Source organism: Pleurodeles waltl, chromosome 3_1 (genome assembly GCF_031143425.1).
Source record: "Pleurodeles waltl isolate 20211129_DDA chromosome 3_1, aPleWal1.hap1.20221129, whole genome shotgun sequence".
Taxonomy (NCBI): Eukaryota; Metazoa; Chordata; class Amphibia; order Caudata; family Salamandridae; genus Pleurodeles; species Pleurodeles waltl.
In genome coordinates this window covers 1,626,649,481-1,626,672,241 of record NC_090440.1, presented here as the reverse complement: position 1 = coordinate 1,626,672,241, position 22,761 = coordinate 1,626,649,481, and the positions used below count along the sequence as shown (strand labels likewise).

At 45.2% G+C, this 22,761-nt stretch overlaps 1 protein-coding gene across 1 annotated transcript in view; it reads right to left on the bottom strand.

Moving 5' to 3' along the window:
* The window catches only part of NOSTRIN (nitric oxide synthase trafficking), a 554,795-nt gene that overhangs the window by 139,211 nt on the left and 392,823 nt on the right, over nt 1-22,761 (bottom strand). The window lies entirely within an intron of this gene.

Below are 22,761 nucleotides of genomic sequence, written 5' to 3'. Positions count from 1 at the left end.
GGCTTCTGCTTTTATTTTCACTCTCCTCCCCAAGCAGTAGACTGGATCCGAGGCACTTTATCTTTTCTTCCACCAGAGCATTAGAACATGCTGCAGTATCCAATCCTCGCCCTTCTACCACTTACCTGTCCACCTGGCACGCCTGCCCTATTCAATGCAGTGGCTTCCCGAGACCTTTAGGAGACAGAATTCTACAGGCCTCTTGTTACTTCTTACAGTGGAGATGAAGACTTCAACAAAGCTTCAGTATAACAGTCCCATTCAGAGTTGCCCACGGTAACTGCTATTACTTGTAAACTGTATTTTGCAGAGAACTAAGGGATTTTTGAGGAAAAATCTGGAAGCTCTGGCAAGGATTTGCTGTCAACAATGACCAGGGCAGCCATCATTTGCCAACTATTTTCTCATTTCTAAAGATTTGCAGAAGGGGCATGGTGGTGTTAAGTTAATGGCATTTTCTGACCAAAGTATCATCACATTAGAGATTCCTGAAACATCTCCAGCTGAGATTCTTGGTCACTGGAGGAATAGGTTGGAACCCTCTTCATTGTCAACTCTAGGGACTTCAATAGTTTGGGAGACACTTAAAGATATCCTAAGAGGGCTCACAATGTTTAACAAATTAGGAGTAAATAGGCAGAAAGGGTAAAATCACTCCTTCAGAAGATACAAGAAGAACTCATAACGTAGTTAACAATTAATAGTAAACTACAAGCATAAGATTGCAACTTGAGATAAACAAAATTGTGAATTGTAGAATGTAGAAGCAGAGGAACTACGAGAACTATAATAAGAAATGGAAGCTTTGTGCTTGAAAGAGCCTGGAGAAAAAGCATGTGAGATTGATGGAATTAGAGACATGTTAATCTAGGTTGTATGGGAAGATAAAAATGATATTAGCTGGATATTTGGGGATTTTCAGTACATTTATGAAGAAGATTTGGTCAGACAGAAAAAGAGCATTTTAAGGTGCTTGAACCTCCCTGACCACTCAACCAGCACACAGGAGTCCCTATTGGAAAAAGTAGCCCTATAAGAGGTAACTACATCCATACAAGAAATGCCTTCCGGTAAAAAGCTGTAAGACAATGGAATAGTGTTTGAAGAGTATAAGGCCTTAGCATCAGAAATTACTCTAATTCTTCCTATACTATTTAGTTCTATTTTTGAGGATGGACCAATACCGTCTTCATTCAAGAGCAGAATCTTCACAATTTTTCAGGAAAAAAAACCCTTCACATGCATTTTACATCATCCTATCCTTCTTCTCAAAAGTATATGTATACTTTTGTTGAAGGTGTTTACCGGCCGACTGAGAAGGGTGATAGGCTATTTAAGTCAGCATCTCAGGTAGGGTTTATCCCTAGGGTAAATACAAATGGAGAATACTATTTGATAAGAGCATTGTAGGTGGTATCAACTACAAACAGTTCTGGAGCTATTGTTTTTTGGCTACTGAGAACACATTTGAGCTGGTGAACTGGGAGTTTTTGTGGATGATGATGTAAAGTTTTGGTATACTAGCAAAATTTTGAAATGACAATTTTCTAACATGAATTTAGAATCATTCATGTCTCTCCCCTACCCTGTCAACAATGATCTACTAGGCATGTCACTTGTCATGTGCACCGTCTGGCCAGCCGAGGTTGCTAGCCAGTTCACCAGATCAATACTCAAATACATAAGGGGGTGACAAGAACCCCAGAATTAGTATTTTGAAGCTAGGATGCTCTTTGGAAAAGATCACGGGGAAGTGGGGATGGCTGACTTTGAAGGCTATTCGTTTGCACATAGAGAGATTGTTAGAGTCTTGTATGGCTAGAACGTTTCATACCAACAGGCGGAGATTAATGGCAGAAAAGTATGAGCTACAGGAGCTCTTATACAAATTTTATAATCTGAGCTTTTTAGAAAAAATACATTTAGATGATAATGGGTCTATGCAAAATATGACATGCATTGTGCATTGTGACAAGTTATGTGAAATTTCTGTATGGCATATGTGTACACCATTATGGTGTAAGTCTGAATTTACTAAGCAAATAACATGAGGCATTTCTACACTAGATCAAAAGTGGTATAATCAATTTTAGACAAATGACTTGTGGATCAGAGTTTAAATATTTGAATGACTTACAAAATGAGTTTTGAATCTTTTAAATATCAGACCTTAGGCACTGGTGGCAGAGAATACAAAGGACTGGAGAAACAAAGAATCCTAAGTTGCTGTGTTATCAGGAATGCACAATGGGATACATTTCATTCTGATTTATACTTGTCCTTTTAAGCTATGGAGAAAATTGGAGGCAAGAGCAGTCCTACACATAAGTTTAGTAGAATGGGAATGCCTCGACCAATTAATGCACAAAACTGGAATCAGGCCCAATTTGAAAACAAATATAATGTTTTGTGTATATTGACTACACTGAACCCATGATAGTATTCAGAAGGCCTACCCCAGTCTAGAAATAGATATCTCCTATGTCAAATTTAGGAGGAAAATTGGAAGGATGTATTTTATGAGTGTCCACAACCACAAAGACTTTGAGTAATGATATGTGCATTTTCTAGAATTGGCAATGGGAATTCATCTCTGAAAGGAGGTTAGCCATAGTCAACACTCCGATGCAGGTGACTTTCTTCTTCTTCTTCTTTATCCATAGCTGAATGACTAAAAAGATGAGCTCAGCTGGTTCTAGTTTCAATTCATTACTCCAACAGCTTCCCTTATATTCCACTTCTTCATTCCACTCACAGCTCCCTACATTCCACAGTCCAATTAAAGCATCCTTGCATTTTGAACAAAAACACCTTTCCCCATCCACTTATACAGTTTTCCCAACAAAAGAAAACATAACAATTAAAAACTTTCAAAAAAGAGATAAAGCACAAAAAATAAATAATAACATATATACCACTTCTTTACAAAATCTTTAAATATTTCTGGTGAACATTTTCCTTTCACTTCCCTTATCATCGACTCCTGCTTTGGCTCCTAAGAGATGTAATACAACAGACAGCTCGTCTTATTCCACCACTTATCACCCAGCATACCCACACACTTCCTCACCGCAATCACTTGTTTAGGAGCAGGAAACTGTGAGTTATCTTTTGGCAGTATCTTTGACATTTTTACCCTTATATAATCCCCCAAAAGTACTTTCCTCTTATCTAGCTCATAAATCTTTTGCTCCCAACTGCCTGAAGTTTACTTTCATACAAAACAAACTCAGCCATCCAAGATCTCAAAAATGGTACTCTACATCTGAGTAAGACAATTGTGAAATGAAATCAGCATTAGGTGCAGACCTTACTGTCCAGAGGAGTTTCTATTTCCCTTAAATAAATTCAAGCAACTGGCCTTTCTAAATGTCAATTGCCTCTAATGTCTCTATCAAATCTCTCCACAAGACCATTTCTTCTGGAACAATAGAAGACATTTTCGAGTGCTTCACAGCCTGATGTTGCAAAAATCCCTCAAACTTAAGATATTTCAGAGCAATACTTTTTTTGGCAAGAACAAACCCCAAGAAATCTATAATTTGCACACTACTTGACACATTTACAAATATATTTCAGGGCACTGAGAAGAGAAGTCCACCCACAATATTAATCACCCTATGTCAATTGTTAATTTTCTCCAAGCTTTTTCTGGTACAGGCACTGCCTCACCAGGACCTGGCATGGTCACTTGAGACTTATCACTAATGGAGCATAACATACAATCTCATACAAAGTGCTTCACATTCTTCTCCAAACCTGGCCACCAAAGCTTTTCCCTTATCCTTCTCTTCATTGCCTGCATTCTAATATGTCCCTCATGAACTAGAGGTGAAAGTTTATTTCTTAGGCCAGTTGGAACAACTAACACATCAGAGTAGCAAACAAGCCCATGGTTTAAATACACTTTCCTGTCACATGCCAATACTTTCCCCAGTTTAACTACATCCCTGCACAATTTAATCTTTGACCTTCACAAGTCCACATCTGACCCAGACCTTCTCATCCATTTCTCATCTGATGTCTCTCCCTTAGTAAGACAATGAACTTTACAAAAAGACACATGTTGTAAGAAAATGCATCTTAAATAAGGGGGACGTGGAGGTGAACCACAAGTAATAATGACACAGTTCTTGTTGGACCCAGTAAAAGTTTCAGTAATTTAAACCTGAGCTAAACCCCTGCTAGCTATGGCAAAGAGCGGACATGCATATGTTAAGAAAATGTCTAAAGCATTTAGAAGTGCCAAACAGTTAAAAAGTCAAAAACAAAATAAAATAAAAATCCTACTGTAATTTATAAAAATGGATAACATTTTAATGAACAAAATGGCACCAACATGACAAAAGAAATCCAATAATTGGAACGAGAGATATGGGTTTTTATGGTTTTAAATATAAATAGAGACAAAAGTGCAAAGCATCAACTGTGGGCAACTGGTTGCTCAAGTCAAAGGATAAGGCCAACCTCAATGAATTGTCGGTTGGAAACAAGGACCAGGTTCAAGCTTACCTTGTGCCTTAGAAAATTTTATGGAGAAAAAGTGGTGGTTGATGAGTTATCGGTGAGACAAGCTGCAAAGAGGGCTAGATCAAATCAAATCAAATCAAAAACATGTATAAAGCGCGCTACTCACCCGTGAGGGTCTCAAGGCACTAGGGGAAGGGGGTTACTGCTGCTCGAAGAGCCAGGTTTTGAGCTGCCTCCGGAATGCAGGGTGGTCCTGGGTGGTCCTGAGGTTGGCGGGGAGGGAGTTCCATATCTTGGCCACCAGGTAGGATAAGGATTTCCCACCTGCCATGGTGCGGCAGATGCGAGGGATGGCAGCAAGTGCGAGGTTGGCGGAGCGAAGTTGACGGGTGGGCGTGTAGAAACTGAGGCGACGGTTGAGGTATTCAGGTCCCTTGTTGTGGAGGGCTTTGTGTGCGTGGGTGATGAGCCGGAAGGTGATTCTTTTGCTGATGGGAAGCCAGTGCAGGTGTCTCAGGTGGGCGGAGATGTGGCTGTTGGGGAGTATGTCAAGGACAAGGCGGGCGGAGGCGTTTTGTATTTGCTGCAGACGTTTCTGGAGTTTAGCATTGGTTCCTGCGTATAGGGTGTTTCCGTAGTCCTGGCGGCTTGTGACGAAGGCGTGGGTCACAGTTTGTCTGGTGTCGGCGAGGATCCAGCGGAAGATCTTTCGGAGCATGTGGAGAGTGAGGAAGCAGGAGGATGATACGGCGTTGACTTGTTTGGTCATGGTGAGAAGCGGGTCCAGGATGAATCCGAGGTTGCGTGTGTGGTCTGAGGGGGGTTGGTGCGGTGCCTAGGGCCGTGGGCCACCAAGAGTCGTCCCAGGCGGACGGGGTGTTTCCGAGGATGAGGACTTCAGTTTTTTCAGACAGCTGAGTTTCATCCATTCTGCGACGTCTTTCATTCCATCTTGCAGGTCGGTCTTGGCGTCAGTGGGGTCCTTGGTTTCTAACTAGAGGTTTCTGAATAGCGGGGTCATGATGCAGTCATTGACAAAGGGGGGAAATCTCTGAGTGGGCAAATTCTGAAGTCTGTGCCCAGGAAGGCCTCAATGAAACTTTTCTGGAACTCAGGTTTCCTTTAGATGTCAGACCACAAAGTTAAAATGGACCAGCAATTCTAAATTGACTGCTTCAACGGCGCCCTCTTACTCTATTTGTTTGTCTGGCAGGAAATTGAAAAAAGACCTACCTTTTTCAGTTTGTACAGGAGTACACTCTAACAAATGGGTCCTCGCTAACATTTTCCCAGGGGCCAAAAAGTTCAGTTTTGTGGTGCAACTGAGGGCCAGATTGATGCCAGCCGGCGGTCAATCGGAGGCAGGGAAGAAGGAAGGTGGGTGTAGGGGATGTGGCCCAAGTACATCTAGTGGTTGAATTGCACCTGAGATCAATCCCGGCATCTCCACTTGACCAAATTGTGTAACCCAAGGCAACTGTTTTCTTTAACCGTGCCTCCTTTTTCTTCATTATCACATATAAGTGGTCCTCGAAATACATGACTTCAGGATGTGCCCTGTACAATACCTTGTGTTTTGCTTGATTTAATAAACTATAATGTTGTCCATGTATCATAACAACCTAGGCTAGCCAGACGGTGCACATGACAAGTGACATGCCTAGTAGTTCATTGTTGACAGGATAGGGGAGAGGCATGAATGATTCTAAATTCATGTTAGAAAATTGTCATTTTAAAATTTTGCAATACACTTTTATAATCTGATGTACTTAGATAAAACTACTTGTTAATTAACTACTTATTAATGAAATAGGGCCTGAATTAGAGTTTGGCAGAGGGGGTTACTCTGTCACAAACAAAACTGATATTCTGTCCGCCATATTATGTACCCATAATAGCCTATGGCGATTGTAATACGGCAGATGGAATATCCATCACGTTTGTGATAGAGTAACGTGTCAACCAACCTCTAAAGCAGGCCCACAGACATTTCTGAATTTTGAAGGGACTTTTAGTCTCATTACGACTTTGGCATTGTTTTTGCATGACCGCCACGGTGACGGCCGCCAAAAAACCACCATGTTGGTGGTATTCTGACCATCATATTAAGAGTCACACAGTGAAGACTGCCAAAAATCAGCCACGAATCAGACACCACCAGGACACTGGAGGGCGGGAAAGAGGCAGTTCCACCACCAGCACTCCCTGCCTAATAACTTTCCACCCACCACATTATGACCCACAAATCAGCACAGCAGTTCTTCCATGGCAGAAAACCATTATTGGTCCGAACAGCCTCGTTTAGCAACAGACCTCAGACACAACACACCACCACATTGGACTGTTTGAATACGCCACACCTGACACGTACACACACCAGACACACCTATTCACTGCACTGCATAACACCCCAACACAACTCACAATCTTCTGCACACATACAGAGACAGCGAGGACCCCCAAACCTATATATCACTTATACACCATAAGCACAAATACACTTCACACTCAGCACCCACCACATAACTGCATGATCAACACTATACACACATCACTACTGTACACAACCACACCCAACAAGCACACACAACCAAACACCCCCACCCCACCAAGCATCCTACACTGCACCATTACACACACAACATCCAACCCTACCCACAACACTACCACCATGTCCTGTCAAAAGCACCCACACTTCACAGACGATGAGTTGAGGATCATGGTCGATAAAATCATCTGGGTAGCGCCACAAAAGTTTGGAGCCCAGGTACGGAAAAACTTCCATTGCCAGGAAAATGGAGTTATGGCAGAGAACTGTCTACAGCGTCAACTCAGTGGGCAACCATCAGGAAGAGGTAGAACTACCTACAGGGGAAGGTGCGTTCCATGGCATCCAGGCACCAGATAGCCATGCAGAAGATAAACGGTGGGCTCCTATCTCCTGCCCTATAGTTCACATTGTGGGAGGAGAAGGTCTTGGACATACTACATTCAGAGGGCCTGACAGGAATACCTGGAGGACTGGACTCTGGTAAGTAACTAACACTCCCCTGGCAAAAATGTGTCTAGTCCAGCATGCGTCCTCACCACCCAATCACTCCCCAATTCACCCTATCTTACACTACACCTCCCACCTAGTCACCTTATGTCCCACTCCTGCATGCCACACCACCACCCAGCCCCAATGCCCTCTCACTCCCTGCCAAGTGCACGGATAGCACTGCCAATCACAATCACTACAACTCCCACAATGCACCTGCCCTTCTCTTTCAAAACCTTCAATGTGCACATCACACCACATCTCTTGCATGTATGACTATTACACCAGCTACACCAACTGGATGCTTCAACAGAGGACCACTACATGGCAATGACAGCAATGCTATGGCACAACACAATGCCAAACAATGCCTATCACAGACATATCACTGTCACCAAACCTAAGGGCCACCTATCCAGATCAAAAACCCTGAAATGGACTGATCATGGGCATGAAAGTTAGAAGGTATACTCCATGTGCAACATGAACAGACAAGACAAGCAATTTTGGATACACATATACCCTCCTCCCACTTGGACACCATGCTGCAATGTACAGTCATACCCACTCACATCTAGCAAGCCTGAATTGCCACCTGTCATGTGAACCATCACACAGGAACAGAACTTACCCCCTGGGCTAAAGTTATCAAGCCTGATCAACAACAATCCCTATGGAGGATAGTACATATGTAACAATCCACAAACTGTGTTAGCAGTGCTGCACGTGTCATTGTCATTTCTGGGAATCAAGTCAAGCCACTGTATGCATCAGACAAAGAGACAACCAGTTACACCTCCAGCATTTAAGCCTCTCTCACGCCATCCACAGGTACCCCTGCCAGTGCCACCATGGAGAGGATATCAGAGACTGACAGCCCTCCTCAGGATGAAGGCCCCAGTGAGGACAACACACCTGGATGTCTGGAGAGTGTCAACCAAGCTGGCCATTCTGGGACCCCTGGTCAGTCTACCACTCCCTGCCTCACCCTGCCCACATCAACTCCCCCCACCCTATGGCACCAAAGTCAAAGCCAACCCTTCTCCCCAAACCTGTGCCCCAAAGACTGTTCAAACTATTGTCTGCCCCACAGTACAGGAACCTGAGAACACCCCTCACACCCAAGACAATGAAGGTCCTGCTGACACTGCAAGTGGGCACAGAGTGCCAGGGGCATAAGTATATGGGTGCAGGGGGGTGGGAGGGAACCTCCAAGGGAGTCAACTGACCAGCAAACCATCTCCCCAGTCCTGGGAGCATAGCAATAATCCCAGGACAGGATGGGCCAGATCATCAACATGTTGGGGGAAAATGAAAGGCTGCAGAAGGAATACCACCAGGAGGTCATGCAGCAGTGGCAGGTGCACAATGCCACCATGGCTTCCATTGCAAGGATGCTCCAGGAAATTAACACCACCCTGCATGCTTCCTCCACCCACCAGCAGCCGCTTACACTATCCACATCACATCTGAGCCTTCAACAGCTACGGCAGCTAGTGGAATGGAGGCCCTGGCAGGGGAACTACAGGCCTCTGGCACCCCTCCCTCTGTAACTGAAGAACTCCCCATGAAAACAAAAACATCCAGCCAGACATCCAGCTGGACCCGATGCCAAGACCAAACCCACTGCCAGGAAATGACCCTCCCCTGATTTTCCTCCCTTGAGTGCCACTGAGACATGCTGTTGACTGTTCAATTACATCTCACCATTTTCCTATGGACCTTGGACACTGGACCTGTGCTACCTACAGCTGAGCCACCTACTTTGATGATTTCATCCACCATGACCCCACTCACCACCTGTTGGACAACTAATGCACAATAAACACGGTAGATCTCAGCAATTGCATATGTGTCTTCATTTGTACCTATACAAATGTTTGGTCAGCAAAATGTCATGTGGGTATGGCCCCTAAACCAACAGGCAGTGTAATGGACAGCAGAGGGAGGTATCCTCTGCAGGAGAAACAGTACAACAGACATGTCCCAGGGCAGATATAAGGGAGGCACTAGTCCAGCCACACATCAGAGTATATCCACTTATCCAATCTGATAACAACCATGACAGAGACTTCCATCAGGACAGTAGGCATGGTGACACACAAAGCACATATGCAGATGATAGTTGTTGTGCCCACTGTAGATTGCCAACTAAACAAGGCACAACAGATGTCACTTCTACATCACCAGTCTCAGGAAATACATCACAAAACACCCGTAGCTGGCATCTGTCATGGGCAAAACTCTACTCTGTAAACAGTTACCAAAGGCTAATGAACATGAATGCATCAAGCATGCATCAAGCAATAGGTAGGAGAGGCAAATATTAACAATACACTGTTACTCGCTGGAGTGACATGAGAACAGGAGGATTCAGGACACATAGCACAAAACAGGCCTGTCCATAGGAGTTGTAATTCTTGCAACCTGCATAGAGTACACATGTTAGAGTTGTGACATTTTAACTCTGCAGCTTACATGCAATCAGTCACCTCCCACAATATACACATAGGACAAGGCACACATTACACCACCACTGAAGATCCAGATCAGGATGCCCATTGACACCAATCAATATGGAAATACAACACTTGCAATTACACACACAACATACCTGTATGTTACTGGAAGTACTGATTGATGCGCTCAGTCCTAAAGTCAGCCTCACATTCCTCATCTGCCTCCTCATCACTTTCCATGTCTGCATTACCAGCCACTGGTCCAGCTGCCTCATCATCATCAGGTAGTAATTGTATCTGACGTCTCAGGGCTAGATTGTGACGCATGGAGCAGGCAACTATGATCTGGCATACCTTTTTAGGAGTGTAGAGGAGGGCACCTCCAGAGACGTCCAGACGCCTGAACCTGGCCTTCAGTAGGCCAAATGTCCTTTCAATTACACGCCAAATCCTGACAAAGGCCTCATTGAAATGGAGCTCCCCTTTCGTGGTAGGGTACCTCACTGGTGTCAACAACAACCAGGGAAGGTTAGGATAGCCAGAGTAACATGTGTGAACAGAAGTGGGACCTGTTACAATATAGGCACTGCAATCCCTGACAGGCCCCATGAGGGGGCTCTTTGCTGGAGATCTTTTAGAAATATTTGCTGGTGGTGAGCGCAATAAAGTGGGTTTGCTGAAAAAAGCTGTTAAAATTAACTTGGGTGAGCCAGAGGACCGACCTTTATTAGGAAAATGGAGCCCCTGTTAACACACCACCTGAACATTGATGGAGTGGTAGTTTTTCCTATTTCTATACACCTGTTAATTGGCACTGGTAGGGACCAAAGCTATATGGGTGCCATCTATGGGCCCTATCACATGGGGGATGTGTCCCGTATCGTAGAAGACTTCCGTCACATAGGCCAAATCTGCATGTTGGGGTAACCTGATGTAGCTGTCCAGGTGTCTCAAGAAAGCACACAGTACATCTTTCAAGACTGAACATGGGCTGTGACATCCCGGCTGCCAAGCTCACTGTATTCTGAAAGGAGCCTGTGGCAAGAAAGTGTAGCAATAACAGAACCCATGCTGTGGGAGGGATGGCATAGAGATTACGTCTGGCAGGCAATAGATCTAACTCCAACTGGGTACATAGATCCATGATTGTCTGACGATTCAGACAATAGGTCAGGATGATATGCCTGTTCTCCAGGGTTGCAAGGTGCATGTCTCAATCTCCTCCTGACAGGGTATCTTGGATAGAGAGGAGAGAATGTACAAAGTGATAAGCACTCCACACATGTTAGCAGAACTTGCCTTATCTCACACACCTAACACTGTAGACATGCCTCGCAATGCTGACACATTCTAGATTGGGCATGCTGAAGTGGCATGGACACCATCCTTCCTGCACATTGCTGCCCCTGATCAGTAGTTTGTGACACACATCACATGTGTCATATTCCATATGTGGTACACTGAACTGTCCTGCACTGAGCATGTATGTAGTCATGTTATGTACCCACATGGTTACACCGCCTATGAGGCTCTGAGTAACTGGACATGCATGTCATCTGACATGCGCCTATATAACGTCACTGTGTCATGCATGTCACATGTATAAGACTAACCATAATGGCACAACATCAGCCTGCTCCACATTCTGGTCAAAAAACGTGTATGGCACACTTATATTGCTGTAGCAAGCCATAAATGTGCATAAAATGGCAGCCGCCTGTCCTGCAGCACTGGACAGATGGAAGTAAACTAAGTCCGCCGGCGTATGTCATCATGGCGGTAGGCGGTCACAACTGCCGTGCAACTTCTCTTTGGTTTACATTGCTGCCTATGGGGGACTTGGGCCAATGGCGATCACCATCGGTGGTGACAGTCCTGTACGTAGGGGCCGTGACGACCATTTTCTGCAGCCTTGCTTACTTGACTCCTGACACTCTTGCAAGCAAGACCTCGATGACATGAGCTGTGGGGTACTGTCTCTGGGAGCCAATATGCCATGTCCTGCACGTGATAAGGCCCCAGCCTTCACCCAAGAAGAACTGGAGAAGCTGGTGGAAGGGGTCCTTGTTACACTGTTGATACACCATAGACAGCTGTATCAACAGTTGTACTGGGCACCAGAGGAGCAGGTGAACCCAATGCTATAGTCATGTGTGATAGGAGTGTATGTGAGGGTGAATAGCGTAAGTGTAATGGTCAGGGAGTACATGCATGCAGAGGACATGGAGTTAAGGCGTGTGAACCGTGATGATGGGTATGTGTGGGCATTTGTTGAGTCTGATATGTATAGTCTACTGCTGTTGGTATGGTGCCAGTCTACATGAATTTTTCCTTCTGTCTGTGTCACCCATGCAGGTAAACGCCCATCAGAAGAAGGAGATATGGCATGCCATCGCCAAGCAAGTGCGGACTCTGAGGATTTGTAGCCAGCGGAGCACCCATTGTCGCCAGGGGTGGGAAGACCTCTGACGCTGGGCCAGAAGACAGCGGAGGTCCAGCTGGGGATGTCCTCTCAACGAGGGAGGGGTGCCCGTCAGACCCTAAGCCCCTAATGGCCCACATTTTGGCTGTGGCCTACCGTGACGTGGATGGACATTTGAGGCATTTGAGGGCAGCACAGCAGCCACAAGGGGGTGAGTACTGACTGTATCCCGAGACTTGGCTAGCCTTAAATGGGATTGGGTACCTCACTGTAGGTAAAGTGACATTGTCATTTATGCAACATGTTTATCGACCATTGGAAAAGAGTATTAGGCACCCTAGCAGAGTTTCATTTGTAGATGTGTTTCCATGCTTTACTGTCAGTGGATGTACATCTCACATTTCCATACCGCTCCATGTCTATAATGTAGAGATGTACTAATGAAATAGGCACCTGTGTGACTTCATTCTGGGCATACAATGGATGTGAGTGTTTGGATCACCCTAAGCATTGTGTATGACCAGCTCCATCCATATGCATTAGTGTCTCTGAGATGTCAATCCTCTCCACCTGTGCAGCCTACCTGTCTATGCTACTGTGTGACTCTACTTTTATCACTGGGACTAAATACATAATGTACTATACCTGGTATTGACAGATTGTAGGGCTGGCATTACAGTTCCACCACAGAAATAGCCTTCATGGGACAGGAGTATTGCCCTGATAGCTGACTGGCATATATAGGTAGCGAAACTGGGATACTGAAACATGGAGAATTGATGAGGCCTGATTGCAAAGATTATGCAATAGGAGCTATACTTGGGGGGATGTGGCCATGAGACCTATGGGATGGTACTAGAGGTGGGAAGTGCCCTTGGAGATCCCCTATTTGTCACCATGGTGTGTGTATATATGGCATGTATGACAGAGCCTTAGCAATTCCTATGCTGCAATGCTGAGTAACTGCCTACATCATGTCATCGTGGATATTTGGGACACATCTGATGGCCTGTGACTATTACAACTTGACTTAGGTAATGGGTAGTGGCAGATTAGGAGTGGTTTGGGTATTGCATGACACATGGCATGTTGATTCCAATTGTGGATTCAGTCTCCTCAGGCTGCCTTATGGGGTAGTGGGATGTGTAATTGGTGTACAACCAGTGGTGTTTATACATGTGTGCCTAATGAATGCAAATATTTGCCCTCTGAGATTTGTGTTGTCTGGACTCTGTGACAGGTTTTGCCATTTGTGGAATGGTGTGTGTGAGGCTTGGCTTGTCATTGTGCGTAGTCCAACGGGTGTACCTGCATGTGTGGTGGCACTGGAAGTGGTCCATGATGTGATATGTGTGTTCCAGTGGTGCATCTGTTATGACACTGTACTCAGTGGATGTGTTTTGATGTGTTATATATGGTACATGGTCCATTGTAGATGCACTTAGTAGTATGCTGAGTAGTGATATATGTGTTGGGTGTCGGCTGCTCTGGCTATGTGATAGGGTCTAACTGATGACATGGCTATTCCACATATTCATATAGTACACATCAGATGTGAACTGTTTGGGTGTCTGACTTGTATTGGCTAAATCAGAGTTGTTCTCTATAATGGTATCACTGTACGGAGTGGCCAGCCATGTAAAATGACAGGTATGTGCTGTATGTTCTGTGAGTGGAGTTGACTTCACTGTAATTGCCTTATTACAGAGGACATTGGCAAATCAGGTGTTGTTACTGTAGAGGGCTGAAGTGTTGTGTTCAGTCAGCAGCCCACGGGACCCAGGAAGCTGGCACCAGAAAGAGCGAGGGACCCAGTGGGACAGAGGGCGAGGGGAGTGCCACGGGGGAGACCGGATCTACCACCTCTTCTTCGGATTTCTCCTCCGGTGGACACTCCCTGGTGGTGGGGGACCCATCTGGGACCACCCCAGCAGCATCTTTGTCTACCACCCCCTTACTAGCACTGCCCTCCCTGTAGCTCCCCACCCAGTTGCCCGTGCCTGCTCACCCAGGAGGGTGGGCATCTCCTTTGCCGCAGGCACCTTTGCCCCTGTCCCAGTCAGCCCTGCTGCCCTCAGTGAGGAGACTATTGACCTCCTTCGGTTCATCTCTGTGGGTCAGTCCACCATGGTGAATGCCATCCAGGGACTGGCAGCTCAAGTTCAACAGAACAATGCGTTCCTGGAGGGCATTCATGGTGCCATCGCTGGTGTACAGAGATCCTTTCATGCTCTAGCCTCCACTCTGCTGTCAGCCAGTCTCCCTTTGTCTCCCGTCCTCCCTCCACCTACCTCTCCCCAATCCCAAAGCCCTCTTCCCATACCCATCCAAAGCACACCTACACACAGGCATGCGTCCACCTCAACAAAAAACGTAGCCCAGACAAACACAAGCACCACAAGACCCACCACCGGCATGCAGAAAAGCAAGACCCACCTGCAGACACACCAACATCCACTCCCAGCACTGACTCTTCCGCTACCCCTTCCTTCACAGACACTACACCAGACACACCTGTAGCCACCACACCATAATTTACAGATCCAGCCACCAGTCCTATCTTACCCACAGTCAGCACAATAGCAGACCTGCAGACATCCACCCCAGTCACCACACCCACAGCCAAAACAACCACTAACACCCCAACATGCAACACATGTACCATACCTGCAGACACCACCCCAACAGATAGTCACCCATCCACTACGGCATCTCCCAGCACCTCCTCCCCCTCCTCCCAAGACACCTAAACACCTGCACTCTCCCACCCAACAGACACCCAGCACCCACAAGCATTCCACACACGCACTTGCACACAAGACATCCACCAAGACACATCTCACAACCACTCCCTCTCTCTCCACTCCCCATACCCTTTTGCCATGACTGTCTTGTGTGTCTAAGAAGCATTTCCTCACAGAGTTTTCCATGTTCCCTATCCCTCTCCCACCCCATGGTACCCCCAACCACTCTGTGTCCCTCCCCAAGTCCAGCCCTTCTACCTCCAAGTCCTCCCTCCTCCCCGGGTAGTGCCCATGGCCCTCCCCCTGCCAAGAAGTTTACCCTTCCCAAGCCCAAGCTCCTGCCTCACAAACCAACCTCCCCCCTCACCCTCTCTTATCCCTAAGGTGCCTGCCTGGCCCCTTGATGCCCCTAACTTGTGGAGGTCATTTTGTAGTCAGGAGTCAAATAGGGGCACACTGAAGTGCCACTTGTGCCTTTGGCAGTTTGGACTTTGGACTGGCAGATGGCCTAATCATTGTACATAGTTGTTTTCTTTTACCTTTTTAATACATCTGGGCCAACCTTGTGTTGGGTTCGATGGTAACATACTTATCCTGCCTTTCTTTCTACATGGTTGTTTGGTGTTTGTGGGCTTTGGTTTGTGTGTGTGTGTGTGACATGTATGTGTGTGAGGGTTGTGCTAGCTGTTGAGCCTGGCCTGCTTGTGTGTGTGGCTCTGCCATGTGTCCCCTTGTAATTGCTGTGTATTGTGTGTGGGATATGTTTGTGTTTGTTACATACATATATGTATATGAATTGTGTATTGTTTGTGTTGCCATGTGTAATGGTGGTGTTGTGTGCCCTTGTGTGGTTGTTGTGAGTGCATCCATGTGTGTAGTGGTAGCTATGTCATATGCGTTGTGTGTGGTGTGGGCGTACTGTGACATTTGCTTTGTTGTATGGTAGTGTGATTGGTTGTGCGGTGTTGTTACGTGTTGTTGTTAGTATGTGTTGTCATGTGGAGGTGTGCAGTAAGAACGCTTGGACTAGCGTTTGTGTAGTTATGGTTGTGATGTCATTGTGTGACTCGGTGGTGTTGTGTATGAGTGTGTTAGACACTGCTGGTGCTGTGTGTGTGCATGTTGCTGTGTGTATGGCACATGTGTGTGCATTTGTGTAGTATGTGTGTACATGTGTGTATGTAGGTGTGTGTTTGAATGGATGTGTGGTTACGTGTGTGTGGCCATTTCAAGCCATCCCAGCTATGTATGTTTTGTGTGCCTGGGTACTAATGCCTTTCCCTCCAGTGCTCGGTAGGTGTGTGTTCTTAAGGTTGTTGTCTTCCTTACTGGGTCTGGAATCATTGTGCAACAGGAGCAATTGGAGGACTTTCAGTTCAGGTTCCATGACGGCTCTGGGAAGGTTTGTGTACCTGAAGGTTGGTTTCCGCCAGGGTTTTGGTGGTGGTGCGACCGCTCCAGAAACTTTAGCGGTCTGCAGCCTTATAATGTGTCCGGCAGAAACATGGTCCCCATCAGTCTGAAGGTGTCTACCACCGTCCACGCCAGCCTGACTGCACTGGCGGTACTGGCGGTAGTTTGGTTGTATTCTGTTTGGAACAGCGCCATCATCATAATTTGGCAGTCTTCACTGCCGGCCCACTGGCAGTACAACCGCCACTACCAACATGGTGTTACTGAGACCGCCAAACTCATAGGGGCACCCTTTATCATCTTATTACACATTATTACAGGTTTGTTACAAGTTGTCTTTACCTATGAAGGTGTCCTTAAAATTAAGTATAACAGGATACGCCTGTGGTTGTTTCTTTTTTTCTTCAGTTCAACAGTAAATAAATGTAAGGCATTTTATGTAATAGCTTTATGAATATTAGTGCTTTGTAAAGTAAACAGCAGCCTGGTGCTGCTGTTCAACCAGAGGCCCCATGTAGAATTCAGGAGGTCTGTATACGGCCCCCGGGTTGTACCTCGAGTATCTCTGCTCTAACAGCAGAATGGGTTTTAGGGCCTCATGAACAGCCCTTGAACGTTAGGGTGTCCAGTAGAAGTCACAGTAGGTTCCAGGGCAGGTCTAGTTGAAACTGGTCATCTGGGCTATTTTACGAAAGTGGTCCTCTAGTAGCTTTTGCATCCTTGTAGCTAAAAGGAGGTCAGTCAACTGACCCTTGGAGTCCACTGTGTTGTTCTGGATACAAGTGAGAGTGGTTACAGCCCTTAATATTCTCTTCACAGATCACAACAGCAGGTGCAGTCCTTCTGTTTTCCCTGTGGTAGGGGGTGTCTCCTGCCCTCTAATTGACCAATATGGAACATATTCAAAGGGGTAACCCTACAATTTGCAGCAGTTCCTGTGAGAACTGATACAAACAATGCCAGTGTGTTGGACTTTTTTGCTTATGCAGGGTCATCCCCAATCTTTTTGCCTCCTGCCTCCTATTTGTTCTGACCTGGTGCTGTTGGCTTTTGAACTCTGAGCACTTTACCACTGCTAACCAGTCGTAAAGTGTATATGCTCTCTGTGTAAATTGTGTGGTTGATTGGTTTATTCATGATTGGCATATATGATTTACTAGTAAGTCCCTAGTAAGGTGCACTAGAGGTGCCAGGGCCTGTAAATCAAATGATACCAGTGGGCCTGCAGCACTGGTTGTGCCACCCACATAAGTAGCTCTGTAATCATGTCTCAGACCTGCCACTGCAGTGTCTATGTGTGCAGTTTTAACTGTAAATTCGACTTGGCAAGTGTACCCACTTGCCAGGTCTAAACCTTACCTTTTCTTACATGTAAGACACCCCTAAGGTAGGCCATAGGTAGCCCCAAGGGCAGGGTGCAGTGTATAGTTAAGGTAGGACATATAGTAATGTGTTTTATATGCCCTGACAGTGAAATATTGCTAAATTCGTTTTTCACTATTGCAAGGCCTGTCCCTCTCGTAGGTTAACATGGGGGCTACCTTAAAACCTGATTAAAGTGTAGATTCCCTTTGGGAGCGGATGGACATGTGGAGTTTGGGGTCTCTGAGCTCACAATTTAAAAATACATCTTTTAGTAAAGTTGATTTTAAGATTGTGTGCTTGAAAATGCCACTTTTAGAAAGTGAGTATTTTCTTGCTTATACCATTTCTGTGACTCTGCCTGTTTGTGGATTCCCTGTATGCATCAGTTTGACAGTTGGGCTGGTTGCACCTCACACTAGACAGTGACACAAAGGGAGATGAGGTGTAGCCTGCATATCCTGATGAGCCATCTGTGCTAGGACAGAGGGGAGGAGTGGTCACTCACACCTGAAAGGGCTGTGCCTGCCCTCACACAATGCAGTCTCCAACCCCCTGTTGAGTTGAGTGTCTGGGGCCTGGCCTGGGCAAGGCAGAAATTCACATTCAAAAGAGACTTTACTTTGAAGTAGGCCTACTTCAAAGGAGAAATTAGGTATAAGAAGGGCACCCAAAACCAGAGACTTTAGATCACTTCTGGACATCAAGAGGAACCTCTGCCTGGAGAAGAGCTGAAGAGCTGAGGAGAAGTGCTGCCCTGCCTGTGACTGTGCTTTGTGGAGCTATCCTGAAGTTGCTGCTTCTGCCAGAGTAAGAGGGCAAAGACTGGACTTTGTGTGCCTTCCATCTTGTGAAGAAATCTCCAGGGGCTTGATTTAGAGTTTGCCTCATGTTGTTTGAAGTCTCAGGGACAGCAAAGACTTCTCTCTGCCAGCACCTGGAGTCTCTGGAGGGACTCCTACTCTGCCCTGTGGTGCCCATCCAGTTAATGGGACTCTGAGAGGAGACGCTAGCAGCATAAAGACAAGGAAATCCATGCACAGAGTGCCGTGCGGGGAAAAGATTGACGCAACTCTGATCTGCGGCTAAAGAAACGAGGCGCCACTGGCTCCGCAGCTGAGAAACAACGCTCGCAGGAAACGCGACCGAAGAATTGACGCACAGAGCAGGAGAAACGACGCGCAGCATCGCTGAAGGAGGCTGGGAGATCACAACACGTGCTACGGGGTTTTCGGATCATCATGCGGCTGGATTTCCGACTCAAGTACCGCTGTGCATGGAAAAACAACGCAAGGCCTGCCCAGACCCGAGAGTGCTGACCGGATCGACGCATCGCTCTCCTGCGGAGAGAAGAAAAGACGCGCCCGACCCGGCGAACGGAGAAACAACGCACGGTACAGCTCGTGAGTGGATTCAATGCCTTGCAAGCTCTTTTTGACACACACTCGCCGGTGTGGGGTTATTTTTGACGCGCACCAGGTACATTTTTACGCTAGTAGCGCTAGCGTGTGTTTGAAACTACTTAAAGACTCTTTTTTCATTTTATATTGATAACTTCACTTGTATAATGTGGATTTTTGTCGTTTTGGTCTTGTTTTGTTTAGATAAATATTTCCTATGTTTCTAAACTGGTGTTGTGCCATTTTGTAGTGTTTTCATTAAGTTACTGTGTGTGTTGGTACAAATACTTTACACCTAACACTCTGAAGTTAAGCCTACTGCTCTGCCAAGCTACCAAGGGGGTAAGCAGGGGTTAGCTGAGGGTGATTCTCTTTTACCCTGACTAGAGTGAGGGTCCTTCGTTGAACAGGGGGTAACCTGACTGTCAACCAAAGACCCCATTTCTTACACAGGGTATCTCTTTCCACCTAAATCCAACATGACAGAATCAAACCTCTCTTCTGCCGAACTGATATACCCAGCATAGAGGTACCGCCAGGGTAACGGGCAAACCTTTATCTGTGTTCACTCAAAACTATGTTCTGGGGCAGTCCATCTGCCATGGGATTGTGGCCTAGTTGGCTACATAGACAAAAGTGAGGGGCAGGCCAACGTATAACCTAAACCTGCCTGTGAGAGGGCAGGCCCCTTTGAAGATATGCAAAGGGCTAATCACAGTCCCCAGACCATCTTGTTAGGGGAAGGGCAACAACTCCCCACACATATGGCCTTCCTCTTATCTCAGAGAACCAATTCACACCTGATGAAAGAGCTATTCAGCTCATGAATGACAGTTTGAAGCTCGGGCAACTGGGCTTCTGGAGGCTTTACGTAGATTAAAGGAAACTTGTTAGAGTACTTTTTGTAAAATATTTGTTACAGATTCAACAAAGAATTGGATTTGAAACAAATATTTTAAAAAGCCCTAGAATGAAATTTGTATCTGGTATCTAGGTGGAGCTTAATAAAATATTCCAATCCTTTCATATGAAACAGCTAACCCTGCAACAGTGAATATACCTTTTAGGACATTGTCACTGTAAAGACATGTTTAACACTAATCTTTCTTTTAATTATCATGTGCCCTGCCTTATGGGCCTTAAGCAATACTTTGGGGTCACAATAATATTTTAAGGGAGGGTTCTGGCCTGTCAAAATTGGTTACATTGACAGAGCAACTGTGCAGTTTAAAGCTGTACAGCTAGGTTAATGGTGGCAGGACTACAGTTATGTTTTGCCTTGTCACTTTAATGTTGGCACAATACATGCTGCAGTCCACTAGTGACATTTAACTTCCAGGCCCTTGGTACACTTTGTACCAAATACTAGCAACTTATAGATAAGTTAAATATGCCAATTAGGTGTTAACGTAGGACTCTCGTTGTAGGAACAAGACTGCTGGATTTAGTGCAGAAGCACCACCAAGTGTCGGGGTCTGAGTTTGATCCCACACCATGTGACAGCTGTCAGCCTAACCCTTTTGGCTAGCTAGCAGCACATCACCAGGACCTAAGAGGACAGGTGATTTGTGGCAGCCTATTTAATGACACTCGAAGACTACTCAGAGAAGTCTTGGTGGAACAGATCTTGGGTCAATAATTTTATTGAAGCAGCTACATTCTATATAAAAAGGCACGAATTGCGATTATTAGGATAATGAAACACAACACCATAAGAGCGATGACTAGGAAAGGGAAACAAAGGAAAAGTCCCACCATACTGTCACAATAGTGATTCTAAAATACCTACCTGCACTACTAAGATTCTACATGAGACTAATAGCAGTGTTAGCCCCAATCTCCCCAACTGGTCCTGGGAAGGAAACCCAATCCCCATACCTGTGCTACAGGAAGAGAAGAGGTCTGTTGGTCTGCTGGGTGTCCTCCCACATTGATGAAGAGAAAAGGCAGAGTTTCAGCAGAAACTGCAGTGACAACACATAGCATAAGATGGCTAGCTGTCTGGAATGTCCCCTCTGATGTGTTGGGTATAGTGTGGTGTTGTATAATAAAACTTCTGGATTCTAAGAACTGGCCAGCTGTGACAATACATATTTTTCAGCATTGGGTAGACATCATACTCTGTGTACTGGCAATATCCGGTAAACTATTGTGTTCAGCTTTGGGTTGAGCACAGGATTAAAATGTTGTGCATAGCAATTATTATCAACTTCTGCGTGATAAAAATAATAAAACATCTCCACTGAAATGAAGCTTTGCTAAAATAATAAGCAAAATAAAAATGACATGTAACTAGGTGAAAGAGCACAGGCCGCAGGCCCAGAGCAAAAACAATGTGCCATTATAAATGCTAAAATAACGTGTATACCAATTTGAAATTTTTTTAGGGGTCAGAGCACATGTATTGGGCTCTGGACAGTAGTGTCCCAATATGCAGAGTGCAAAAACCAGCAATTAAATCTATCAAAAATTAAGGGCAACAACACAAAAGAGGGTCATTTTACTACATTGGTGTAGCCATGTCATAATCGTTTTTGTCAGACTGGTTTACAGGCAGATGAGAAAGACAATCAGCTAATACATTTTCAGCATATGCAAAACACTCTTCCCTATAGTTTTACTGTTATAACCCGTACTGCCACTTAGAAATTCTTAATACACCCCCATCATTGATAAATGCTGCCAGGTATTATGATTTTCTGTGTAAATTGACAAGGTGGAATGCTGAGGTCGTACTAAACAAAGTGAGAAATGTTCCCCTTTTCAAAGTCATTACCACCCCCGTTATATTAGGCAGAGGATTTGTGATCAATCCACATTTTTGCATTTAAATCCCATAAGTCAACACACATTCATAAGCATCTATTGGCTTTGCAAGCTAACACAGTTAGTGTCAGCCACTTAGAACTCTATAGTAGCTAAATCAAGCCACACACAGTTTGTCAAGTTCTTTTTTTAATTTAGCTCTTAAAGGTAAGGGTACTCAATGGAGTTTACGAGCCACGGGTTGAATATTATCCTTGCATGAATCTTTTGTACGAAACATTTCAAAACCCAAAATGTTCAGACAGTATGGCAGGGACCATACTTATCAGAACAGAATCATTCACTGGACATACCTTATATTAATCTTTTCTCAACTGAACCTGTGGTAGGCTTTCAAGGTCAAACTATATCCAGGTTCCTTTGGTCTAGCTATACTAATACACATGAATCATCTTGGGCTATATATACTATTATATTAGTCATACTAGCTTTAAATCTGAGAGATACATCAAATGTTCCTACTACATTAATAGATCTACCCTCATACGTAACAAGAAATCTTTAAACTGATCTTTTAAATTTTCCCCCAATCAGGTTGAAGGGTGACCCCGAACTAGCCATCATTTTAATTCCAGTTTGAATGAGACAAAAGGTATAGTTAGTTGATTAGATACAAAGAAAGGTC